We start from the raw sequence: 10,526 nt of genomic DNA, 5'->3' as shown, positions 1-10,526 counted from the left end.
TGGGAGCCCCACCCAACTTTCCCATATGGCAGGGCTCAGCTCCTTCCCCTGTCCACATCCCCCTTCCTTCTGCGTTACCCACTCGGCTGCCCCTATGTGACATACTGGCTGTCAGGTTATGCACTGCTCAGATTACAGCCTGCTGCTGCCCCCTGCACTTGGTGAGCAGATGACTGGATCAGCCCTTTTGCTCCCGGTCATTCTTCCAAAGCCTCAACAGAGCAAACTAGGTCTTGATCCATCTTCCCTTAGAATATTTCCCAGATGCAAGGGCAATAAAGCACAGATCATATGAGTCCATCAGGGTCTGCCTTCCTGGAGCTTAAGAAATTTGGGATGGAATGTGGAGCAGCAAAGAAATACATAAATAATCAGACAAGTCCGAATCCTAGTAATCATCAAGAACCAGTATATTCATCGAAATAAATAATCAATCACTATTTATCAGAGCTAATTTTGAGCTAATTGTGGTTTAGAATTTAGTTTCTGGGTCTGTTGAAAAAAAGATAATCTGTTATCTTTCTGGTTGATATACTTTCGTGGAGTGCCCAGTATAGTGGAAGGAGCTACAGAAAAAGATAAAGCAATAGCTTCCTGTGAGGTGATATACACTGTATCCCAGTAATGGACTCTCATAATAAATGCCTTTAGCTATATCAGATGATTCAAAGCCAATCCATTATTTCCCCTTCTGCTACAGAATTGAACATAGGGGAGCAAGACATAGAAGATTCACAAAGCATCAGTGTGCTTTATTTAGTTATGAGACAAACAGAATTTCTCTTTTGAGTCAAGAGATCTGTTTCTATTTTTGGATGTTATGTGTCTGACTCCAAATTTTGAACTCCGAAGATGGCAAGTGTTAGATGGCTTTGATATGGACTTAATGATACTCAGTTGGACCTACAAATAGCAGAGATGTCATTTAAACGCAATATGTTTACATTTAATTCACTCAATCTGATAAATATTTATTGTCATTAAGAGAAGGTCTGGGGTTCAATAAGATATTTTGTTAGATATGAACAGCTAAGATTTTTAAAAGAAAGATTGCTTACATTATAGTAAAAGGACCAACCAAAGGCAATTTCAAATAAAATTAAGTTCTTAATTGATACATTCCCTCAAAGTTTACTTCAGAATCTGGTTGACTTATTGCTCTATGTGTAGCTCATTGAGATTTTATATCAGGGGCTCTGTTTTCCACCATCGTTCTCTGTGCTCTCGAAGCAAACCTTTCATTCTACAAGCAGAAAAAAATGATTGAATTCCTGCTAGTTTCTAAGTGTTGCCGTAGACATATACTGTATGGCGTTTCATTTAGTCATTACACAACAACTTAAAAAATTAGGTATTACTACCATTTTATAGAGAAGTTACACATATAGTAAAATGGACAACCTCAAACCCTTTTTCCCAAAGGGAAATGTAGAAGGCCCACTCAAGCTGAGAATGTGTGCGAAGGGTAGAAAAAGAAGCAGACTAGGTTTCAAAGGCAAAGTTTACGTATTTACAAATTTGCACAGAGCGAGTTCTCTCCTACAATATATAGTCCGAAAGTTGAGTGTCTCAGCGATCATCAGTGCTGCCCATTATAACTTTGTTCACACCTCAGCCAGGTGCAAATTTTCCAGTGTTACAAAAAGCAACAATAAATTGTTTTGCTAATTTTCAAAATGTGATGCTTTGGGCTATTTTGTAATACCTCCCAAGGCTACCTAAAATGTTATTATTTTATTCCTTGCTAGACTTTGAATTTTTATATTTATTTGATGAGTGAGATTGTCCCATAATTTCCAGTTTTGTGTTGTCATTTTTTTTTTTTTTTTTACAGAGGCAGAGATAGGCAGGGACAGACAGACAGGAACGGAGAGAGATGAGAAGCATCAATCATCAGTTTCTCATTGCGCATTGTGACTTCTTAGTTGTTCATTGATTGCTTTCTCACATGTGCCTTGACCGTGGGCCTTCAGCAGACCGAGTAACCCCCTGCTGGAGCCAGCGACGTTGGGTCCAAGCTGGTGAGCTCTTTGCTCAAGCCAGATGAGCCCGCTCTCTAGCTGGTGACCTCGGGGTCTCGAACCTGGGTCCTTCCACATCCCAGTCCGACGCTCTATCCACTGCGCCACCACCTGGTCAGGCTGTGTTGTCATTTTGTAGTTTTGGTATCAAGGTAATGTTAGTCTTTTGAGTTAGGAAATTTACATTTTTTTAAAAAACTTTATGGACAAGTTTATATGTGATTAGATTTTATGTTTCTTGAAGTTTTGGTAGAAGTGTCTCATAAGATTTAGTCTCTGTCTCCCTGTCTCTGGCCTTGAGCCACTCTGACTTCATTCCTTAAAAACTCTGGAGCTCTCCTCCGTAAGTGCCCGTTGGGCACTCCATTGCCCTGACCCTGCCAGCAACCTTTGCAGGCTTTTCTTAAATGTCACATCCTCTGAAGCCCTTCTCTGATCATACTATCTCAGGCAGGTTTCCCCTCTCTTTCATTATTCTTTATCTCGCACCATGGGTATTTTCTTGATAATAATTATCGTGGTTTTTAAGTGGTTTGGTGGCTTGTTGGTTTATTTCTTTCTTTTATATAGGAGGGCAGGGGCTCTGTTTACATAATTCATACAATGCTTAGCTTCGTGCCTGGCACATAGTGCAAACTCAATACATATTTGTTGAACACATTCTCTGTTCATTTAAATTAAACATAAAGCCGGACAGTCTACATAGCTCTGGATTCTAAAGTTTTTCTCCTTGTTGAAGAGTCTATTTTCTTTTTTAAATTTATCTTTTCTATTTCTTAGTAAGAACTCAGGAACTTAAGTGTGCTTGAACCCAGTGGTCTTAAATTATCTTCAAGATAAACTAGAAGGAATTTGGAGAAATGGCTTTAAAACTACATCTGGTCCTCCCTTTGACTTCACTGACTCTTTCGGTTCTATAATCAGCAAACTAATGCCCATTGCCAGAGATTTCCATTTTGTTTATCTCCAGTAATACTTTCTGCCTTGAAGCCTACTTTGTCTAGTATTAATATAATCACTCCAGCCTCCTTATCCTTATCCTTGCTGTTTGTATGGCATATTCTTCTATCCATTCATTTTTAACCTATTTTTTGCCTTTATATTTAAAGTGTATCTCTTACAAACAGCATATACCTGGGTCTTACTATTTATTCATTCTGACATCTCCATCTTTTCTTGGAGTGCTTAGTCCTTTTACACTTAATGTAATTATTGATTTGATTGCATTTAGGTTTATGTTTTATGTTTTGTTTTCTATTCATCCCAACTGTTCTTTTTCTCTCTTACTCCTTTCCTGATTCATTTTGGGTTAATTGAATATTTTTTTTATAATTCTATTTAAATTTATCTATTAGCTTTTTTACATTTTAAAGTTATTGCTTAGACATTACAATAAATTTTCCACTTCATGTAAGACATAAGAGGAATCTGGAAACCATATAAGCCCATTTACTGCCGTCCCTACTGCCACCTCTGCCTCAGTTGTCTTCCATTTCTGATGCTAAACACCCCACACTACAATGCTATAACTTTTGTTCTAATCTCATTTTCTTTTAAAGTTTTGTGATTTTTTTAGGTACTAGTCTTCCTAATAGTTTCTGGGACAAGAGCAAACACCAAAGCCTACTGTATAGCCTCAGTGAACTCCTTGTCTCTGAAACTGGGCATGTGGTATTTGTAAATCGCTTAAAAGCCTACAGGAAGCTGCTTTATTGGAACAACCAATTGCAGGCTTTCACTTAATAAAGTAGGTTTATTCATCTTCTTTTAAAATTTAAATTGTGGTGAGTATCCAAGCCTCTATCCCCTCCTACAAACCAGTTCCTTGTAGTTCTTCATGCAAAATCAAATATTTATGGCATGTACTTTATAATAACACTTTAGCATCAAGCTGCCCATAAAATTTAAAGTAATCTTTTGTGTGTATTTTTGTTTTTATTTTTGTGTTGTGTTTGCTCTTCCTTCTGAAATAGTATTTTATGCCTTTTCTGCTTTTAAAAGTTGTTTATCCTAAGGTTAAATTGTCTTCTTATGAGTGCTACTTTTCAAAGCTAACTTGTGCTTTCCAAAATATCTTCCCCTCTTCTTTTTACCTTCATGTTTACGCTGTTAGTTGGTAGATTCTGAGGACAACTTTTTATTCTCTGACTCTGATTCCTTCCTGAGGTGTTTTCCTGACTCTGACCCAAGCTCAACGGCACATACGGAAGTGTGTTAGCTGTGCCCCGAGGAGTTGTGTGACTTTAGGTCAGTCACTCGATTCCTTTGAGCTCCAGTTTACACGAAGTGATCTAAGATTCCTTCTGGCTCTAATATTCTGTGATTCTCTGACTTGAACTGCACTTTTAGTGACACGCAAACACTGCCCAGCAGGGGGTGGGGTTGGAGCTGCTATAGCAGTATTATCCCTTTTTTCACACACATGCTCAGGCACACATGCAAATACACATGGGCGTGCGCGCGCACACACACACACACACACACAAACACACACACACACACTGCTCTCTTCTCTCATTATACTCTGATACTTCTGGTTCTGATCATCCTCACTCTTAGAAGTTGCTTCTGTTTGTGTCCTGATTCTCACTCTCTAGTTGGCTGCCTGTTCCTTGCTCTGCAAATAACCTCAGTGTTTATATCCTTGAGTCTACCTTGTACCCCTTTCAGCTGCCTGGTAACCTGCAGGGCTCTACTCCTGGGTCTGGACTCCACCTTGGCCTGTTGAGCTCATCAGAGTTTTACTCCTTATTCCATCACCAGGCCCTCTCCTTCCAGAGGGTCTCACCCAGGATGGGGACTTTCATTTTGCCATGCTCATGCCATTTACAGCCTGTGAATGAAATGGGCTCTATTCTCGTGGGTTATAGGATTCCTGAGAAAAGGTCATAGAAAAAGTCAGAAAAGGTTATGAAGTCAGTATAGTAAAGAAGAGAGGTGAAATTACAATTTGGGGGAAGTTAACTTTCAGTATTCTCTCGTATCTCTCTCAGACACATTTCCTTCTTTGGTACCCACATTTCCGGGGCTCTCATCCTATCCCTGATACCTTAGGACACACGAGTGGCCCCCTCGCCTAGTTCTCAAACTCCCAAGCTTTAGATTATGGCCACATTCAACCCTCCCCTCCAGCCAGACTCACTCGTCCTATGCTTACTCCTTAAGAGTCGTTTTCTCTACTAGCCAAATCAAGCAACATTTGTGACAAAGGCTAACACTGGTGTGAGGGCATCCTTTTCTAGATAGCATGACAGACATGAAAAAAGGAATTGGAAGATCTTGGTTTGAAACCAAGCTTTCCTGCTTTCTATCTATGAGAACTTGACCAAGCAACTTACCCTTTCTTGCATCTCAATTTTCTTTCGGTAAAATGAGAAAAAAGTTATTTTCTTGGGATTGTTCTGGGATTTTTAGATATAATGTACAGTGTAAGCACCCTTTGTAAGTACTGTGCAAGTATAAGTTTTTAGTCAAGATTTAAAAATGCTTTTTGGGGCCCTGGCCGGTTGGCTCAGCGGTAGAGTGCCGGCCTAGCATGCGGGGGACCCGGGTTCGATTCCCCACCAGGACACATAGGAGAAGCGCCCATTTGCTTCTCCACCCCCCCTCCTTCCTCTCTGTCTCTCCCTTCCCCTCCCGCAGCCAAGGCTCCATTGGAGCAAAGATGGCCCTGGCGCTGGGGATGGCTCCTTGGCCTCTGCCCCAGGCGCTAGAGTGGCTCTGGTCTCGGCAGAGCGACGCCCCGGAGGGGCAGAGCGACGCCCCGGAGGGGCAGAGCATCGCCCCCTGGTGGGCAGAGCATCGCCCCTGGTGGGCGTGCCAGGTGGATCCCGGTCGGGCGCATGCGGGAGTCTATCTGACTGTCTCTCCCCGTTTCCAGCTTCAGAAAATTAAAAAAAAAAAGCTTTTTGGCTGTACTGTATACACTAGGGGTCCCCAAAGTTTTTTTTTATTAGCGCGAATGCAGTCCCCCACTACCACAAATTATGCAGTCAAATTTCCCACATTTGGGGAAATCGCAGGGGTCAGCACATCCGGCGTGCAATGGATAAGCCTCTCCCTGGGAAAACCACCTTTGTGATCATGGTATCTCCCCTGCCAGGTAAGTATGGGTCCCCAAACTTTTTACACAGGGGGCCAGTTCACTGTCCCTCAGACCGTTGGAGGGCCAGACTATAAAAAAAACAAACAACTATGAACAAATCCCTATGCACACTGCACATATCTTATTTTAAAGTAAAAAAAAAAAACAAACGAGAACAAATACAATATTTAAAATAAAGAACAAGTAAGTTAAAATCAACTAACTGACCAGTATTTCAATGGGAACTATGGACCTGCTTTTGGCTAATGAGATGGTCAATGCCCGGTTCCATATTTGTCACTGCTAGCCGTAACAAGTGCTTTGACGTGCTTCTGGGAACCATGACGCATGTATCCTGCATCACCGGAAGTAGTACTGTACGTGAGTGATGCCGTGCTTTGCGGCGTCACCACATACAGTACTCCAGGAGTACTGCATTCGCAGTCTGTGCTCCTCTCACTGACCACCAATGAAAGAGGTGCCCCTTCCGGAAGTGCGGCGGGGGCCAGATAAATGGCCTTAGACCGCATGTGGGGATCCCTGGAATACACCATTATTGGGAAAGAGGTTGGTTCCTTTGGAAAAGAATTCATCTAGAATAATTCCTTTGGTGAAGTTGTTTCTTTAAATTTTTTCCCTTTGAATAAAGAAGGAAATAAAAAAAAATACAAAGATAGAAGCTAGATTTGTATCTACCGATCCGTCTGTTTACTGGAGAAAGGACCCACCCAGTTGAATAAGAGTATGTACTATTTATTGAACATCTACAGTTACCATGCACTTTATATACATTCTCTTTACCTTTCAAAGAAACCCTTCAGAACCGTAGAGAAGGAAATGGCTACTCAAAGAAGAGGAGTCATTTTTGTAAGTTTGCACTGCTGCAGTGGGTCGAGACAGATTCCAAACTCAGCTCTGTCTGGTGCTATTCCCACCAGACCAACCTGATCTGACTTTCCTGAGGAAGCTTACTGATCCATTTCAGAAGCTACATAGCAGCTGGGGCACCTGGATCTTCTTCAAAATATGCTCAAAAAACAAAGAGCAGAAATATTTCAAAATAATTTGAAGTTGACTGGCCTGCCGCTCCATGGGCTAGACCTATTAGAACTGCACTGTGAGGCCTAGGCAGTTCCCCAGACCAGGGCCTTCTGTGGGGCACCCAGGAGGAGATGTGCTTTGTCAAGTCGGAACCCACCCAAAGGCTGGCACCCAAAATTACAAAGTGAGGGGGACTACAGGAGCAGCTACAGCATAACACTGTATAATTCTTTTACGTTGGTGTAATTCCTGCTTGACTGCTGTTTAGCTCACCTCACATGTCTGAAACAGAAGAACCCCTTGTAGGTAAGCGCAGACCTGAATGAGCTATTCTTCATGGCAACGTCTCAGCTGAGTGACCTGGTCTAAGAGTCAGAGTTCCCGAAGTCTTCCACTCATGTTGAATTTGAGTCTGAGTCCACACTTTTTTTTTTTTTAATTTTATTTTATTTTTCTGAAGCTGGAAACGGGAAGAGACAGTCAGACAGACTCTCGCATGCGCCGGACCGGGATCCACCCGGCACGCCCACCAGGGGCAACGCTCTGCCCACCAGGGGCGACACTCTGCCCCTCCGGGGCGTTGCTCTGCCGACCAGAGCCACTCTAGAGCCCAGGGCAGAGGCCAAGGAGCCATCACCAGCACCCGGGCCATCTTTGCTCCAATGGAGCCTTGGCTGTGGGAGGGGAAGAGAGAGACAGAGAGGAAGGAGGGGGGGGGGGGGTGGAGAAGCAAATGGGCGCTTCTCCTATGTGCCCTGGTCGGGAATCGAACCCGGGTCCCCCACACGCCATGCCGACGCTCTACCGCTGAGCCAACTGGCCAGGGCCTGAGTCCACACTTTTGATAGGAAGGCCCTCAGCGGTCCTCTAGGATGGCTTTCCTTTGCATGTGGCCAGGTGCCATCTGAAGATGACTCTGGTGGTGAATGCTGGGAGTGGAAGGAGAGAATGAAGTGTCCGTTAGCTAGGGAGCTATATTTGAATGTCTGAAACCCTGATTGTGTTTAATCAGGCTAAACAAATATCCAAATTTCCTTTCCAATGGAAAACCTTTGGTTTGGGGATAAAGCCATTTCTGAGTTTTCCACGTGCTCCTGAGTTTTCCTCAGGTGAGAGCCGATCTGGGTACTGTAATGGAAAGTTAAGGAAAGAGCTTCAAACTGAATTGCCCCCTACAGATTTCAAATTCCTTGGAGAATTTGCATTCATCTACTGATTTGACTAACCAGCTCTGAGCTGATGCACATGACCTGAAGGCTTTTACTAGCAGGAAGAGGCTGGGAAAGGGAGGGAGCTTGTAGACTTCTAGTCTAGAGGGAGGCTCTTCCTAGCGGAGGCTGGCAGAGGATAGATGTTCTGACTTCCCAGGTGGTGCTGAAAGATATTCTGCCTTATTTTGATCAAGGTCTTGACTGGGGGCCGTAGGTGTGTTGAGGAAGTAAACTGACAATTTAGTTGATTAGAAATAAAAGGTCTAATATCCCTCAGCAGTTGCCATTGGGTGATTTTTCCCACTTGGAATTCTATAGGATCAGAATTATAGAAATTTAGTGCTGGAAGGGCAATGTGTATGTGGGATGGGGGTGGGTTTGGCAGGCAGGAAAGAGGGAAGGAAACTAACATATATGTGCTAGGATTGTTACATGTTTTTTTCATTGAGTCATTTCAACTGTGCTTTGAGGAAAGCAATTCTCCAAGAAACCCAGGCCCAAACCTACAGTGAATTGTTGGAGATAGTCATTAGAAGGGACTTGAACCCAAAGTGGCCACTTTTACTCCCATTGTTCTGTATGAAGATTCATCTCAACCTGGTCATGTGCACTTTTCCCTTTTTTAAAAGGAAAGCAGGAACTCAGTGTGAGCAAGTGGTCAGGAGGATGTCAGAGCTGGACCTCCCAGCTTCCCAAATGGCCATACTTCTAGGACTTTAAGACGTGGCTCTTTCAAAATAACATCCTAATTTCTCAGTTCCCAAACTGAACCCAAATCACATTGTCTTGTGAGCCGAGCCAGAACTTCCTCAACAAGAAGGCGAAAATAAAAATCAAGGAACCTTGCAAACCAATTTTAAATGGAACAAAACCTACACATTTCCTAAAGCCATTGAACTGGAACAAAACCTGATTAAAATATTCTCAATAAACCTGAATCAAGACAATATTTCCCTTGGGTCAAGTCCATTGCCACAAGTAAATGTCACGGAGTGCTCAATTGCGCCGGGACGCTGAGAACTTGCCCCTCAGAGGTTGCCAGGCGAGGGGCCCTGGCCAGGCATCTGTGGGGTGCAGGAGGGCTCAGGTAGCCCTCACCTGGCTGGGCCTCTGATTCCCCGTCTGTAACGTGATGGGGTTGCACTGTTTCCACGGTGTTTGAACTAAAACAAAACAGAAGCAGTGGAAACTTTTTTTTAGATGGTATCTTTTTAGGGAATCCAATATGTAGATCTGCTAAAAGCAGAGCAGCTCTGGGTGAAGCAGCTGTTGGTGGCGCAATAGATCCAGAGTAAAGTATAAAAATAATAAAGGCCCATCGTTACTAGGTCATTTACTCTTCTAAGCCCTTTCCTGCAATAACACACCAATGCTCTGTGAGAAGCAAGAACAATTATTATCATCATTCTGAAGTAAGAACAATTATTATCATCATTTCAATTTTACGTTTAAGACAAGTGAGACACAGAGAGGTTATGTAGATTGCTCGGGGTCTTAGAGCTGGTGAGAGGAAGTGTGTGGTTTGGATCCAGGCATTCTGTCTAGGTTGCCCTGGTTTAACCCGTCTGCTTGGTTTCTTTCCTAGGCGGGCCGGCCAGTGTGTCGGGCCCCAGTTCAGGTGAGAGATACGAAATCAGAATGAAATAAATCAAAAACTTGGTACCAATGAACTCCTGTCTCGATCAGAAATTCCTGATGTGATCGGCAAAATGAAAGGTGGATACTGAAGTTTAACCCTTTGCATAGTTCAGGTATGTCCTCGTGCCTCCAGAGTATAATCATAACAAAAATTTTATTTAAAAAATGTGTAAGGCAACATTAAAAAAAGGCAAATGTATGTTCTTCTTGTTTCCATAAACTGGTTATCAGACAAACATGATTTTAAGTTAATAAAACTGGAACTGGAACTAATTTTATTTTTTCCAAAAAAAACCTCACTCCCAGAAGTCAGCAAGCATGAAAAACACTCACTACTCACAGGCTTAAATAGGCAGAACCCTCAGGTGGACGAAACCAACACCCTTGCTGCTACTACCCTCTCTCTGATGACAGGTTTGCTCCTGACATAGCAAGTCACACCTCGATAGTGGAGGCTGCTGCCCCAGCCCGAAGCCCACTGTCTAACAATGCTGTTTTGCTCATAGTTGCAATAGGCTGAAGTTCTGAGGT

At 42.9% G+C, this 10,526-nt stretch overlaps 1 non-coding gene across 1 annotated transcript; it reads right to left on the bottom strand.

The window, feature by feature from the left end:
* Positions 1-5,971: 5,971 nt before the first annotated feature.
* On the bottom strand, positions 5,972-6,131 carry LOC136321380 (U1 spliceosomal RNA). Its single transcript, XR_010728638.1, has one exon. It is a non-coding gene; the product is annotated as a U1 spliceosomal RNA (small nuclear RNA).
* Between the last annotated feature and the right edge of the window lie 4,395 nt (positions 6,132-10,526).

Source organism: Saccopteryx bilineata, chromosome 1 (assembly GCF_036850765.1).
Source record: "Saccopteryx bilineata isolate mSacBil1 chromosome 1, mSacBil1_pri_phased_curated, whole genome shotgun sequence".
Classification (NCBI taxonomy): Eukaryota; Metazoa; Chordata; class Mammalia; order Chiroptera; family Emballonuridae; genus Saccopteryx; species Saccopteryx bilineata.
This window is presented reverse-complemented; position numbering and strand designations above follow the sequence as displayed.